The sequence below is a fragment of the Cnephaeus nilssonii genome (genome assembly GCF_951640355.1).
Source record: "Cnephaeus nilssonii genome assembly, chromosome: 11".
Lineage (NCBI taxonomy): Eukaryota > Metazoa > Chordata > Mammalia > Chiroptera > Vespertilionidae > Cnephaeus > Cnephaeus nilssonii.
The window spans coordinates 90,439,779-90,442,156 of record NC_137082.1 but is presented as its reverse complement, the minus strand read 5'-3'; positions in this window follow the sequence as shown (position 1 = coordinate 90,442,156).

Below are 2,378 nucleotides of genomic sequence, written 5' to 3'. Positions count from 1 at the left end.
GTGTTTCAAAGAGTCAATGTCTGGTAGACAATATTTTCTGAACATACTGCAAAAAACTAGCACATCAATGTCCAAGCAAAGGGCATTTTCCATAAAAATTTTACATTGTCTGCTAAATATGTATTCTCCATCTTTCTCTTTGCATGCAGTTTATCCACCACTAAGCCTTTCTCTCAACCATGCCTTATGATTACACCCTGCCCCTTCTCAATGTCGGTGCCCCTGACTGCTGCCTGGCACCCCTCCCAGGGAGGGCAATTCCCTTGGCATCTGGTGAATCTGGTCCTCTGTTTTCTCTCAGGTGGAATGAGAAGTAAAGGAAGAGGAGGGGGAAGGGAAAGGGAAGGAGGAGGGGAAGAGAAGGAGGGAGAGGAGGAGAAGGGAGGAGAGGGGGGAGGAGGAGGACTTTTCCATTACCCTTATTTATGTATGCTGCTTACACAAGCTGCTTTTCTTTCTTTCTCTTTTAAAGAGCTTGTTTTATTGGCAAAAAATTCCACATCTCTTAGGAAGGAGGAGGAAAATTTGTCACCGTGCAGCTTTCTCTTTGATTTTGCATAAACGAGAGACTTCCAGATTGCTCTGGGCATTCTGTGATGGGGTGATAGGGATGCAGTCAGGGAAGCATTCCCACAGAGAAGCTAAGGAGGATATCAAGACGGTGCATCTAACTGCAAATCAACTGCCTGATTCCTAGGATGGCGGGATAATTGGCTGGGGATTTTATCTCCTCTTGTGGCGGATGCCAATAAGCGTGTGTTTATTAACAATTTATTTACAGAACACAGATTGATTTCGCTAGGGCTGCGTAGCCAGTGACTACAAAGAAAGTAAATGATTTTTTCCAGAGCTTTCAGGAATCCACTACTGCAGTGGAGTCAGTACATATTGAGAATGAGTATCGGTGTGTAGTTAGTAAAGTGATGAATACTGCAATAAAGAATACAGAATTAAATCTATCTGAAAAACAAACTACTATGGGTTTTGACTCACATATGAACAACAAAATCTACACTATCTCAAAGGGAAGAGGGCACATTCAAACAGAGTAAACCACCTCATTATGCAGATGATGTTGAGGATAATTACAGTGGGATTGGGCAGTGGTACAAAAGTAAGAGTTGGTTTCATATTCCTTAACTAGTGAGAGTGATATTAGTGACAGTGAAAGGGGAAAATTAGGAGAAAACACTACGTGAGTTTATAATCTATACTATCTGAATGAAGCAAAAAAAAAAAAAGAATCAGGAGGCAAAGATACACGATTTTAATTGTCAGATTAGTCTTATTCAAGTGTAAATCTGAAGCTCATTGCAGGAAATGAAATCTACATTTAAACACATGAGAATATAAGTAAGTCATTTTATCATCTGTAACTCTATACTTTCAAAATATAAATTATTACCTGATTTTAAAAACAAAATAAAAATATGTATAACCTTATATTTGGTGAGTATTCCAAATACTGGAGGCAGTAGAATGAATGTATATAAAAACAAATGGCAAGTAGTAACAGGTAATATATAAAAACATGGCTGTGGCCCTAACTGGTTTGGCTCAGTGGATAGAGTGTCGGCCTGTGGACTGAAGGGTCCGGGGTTCGATTCCGGTCAAGGGCATGTACCTTGGTTGCCGGCATATCCCCAGTGGGGGGTGTGCAGGAGGCAGCTGATCGATGTTTCTAACTCTATATCCCTCTCCCTTCCTCTCTGTAAAAAATCAATATAATATATTTAAAAACAAAACATGGCTGAGATTGTCTAGGTACTATTATTTTCTTCCGTGAGCAAACTTATACTCATCCTGGGAAATATGGAAGAGAAGGCTATCCAAAATATTGATCATTTGTTTGGCCTGAGTTTTATTTTATTGTTAAAATGAATTGTTAATCTCTATGGTTTCTTTCAATTAAATTTATATGGTATTAGAAGATAATTACGGCATAAGATTTTGGTTATGTCAGGAAATTACTAAAAAAGGAATATTGTTTTAGCAATTTAAAAGTTATGAAGGTATGTTTTAAGGCAGATCAAATAATCAAATCGATATCCCCTTCCCGGGAGAACTGACCTTTAGATCATTTCACAAATGACATTCCTTTCTCTTAGACCACATTCCATTTGCTAAGACCAGTAACTTTCCCCTCTGAACTTGCCCAGGATCTGGACCCGCCCAGAGAATTCCTGGCTGAAAAAGCCCACCTAGAGTCCTTTAAAACCTCTGACCCCCTGTCCCTGGGTGCTGGCGCCATTATTGGGCTCAGCCCATCTCGTCTCCAGATGACCTAATAAATTTATAAATCTTTACCACTTTCAGCCTTGTGCATGCCTCCTTTGGTGATCCTAACAGTATTATTCATGTTTGCTTCTCAGTGTTTA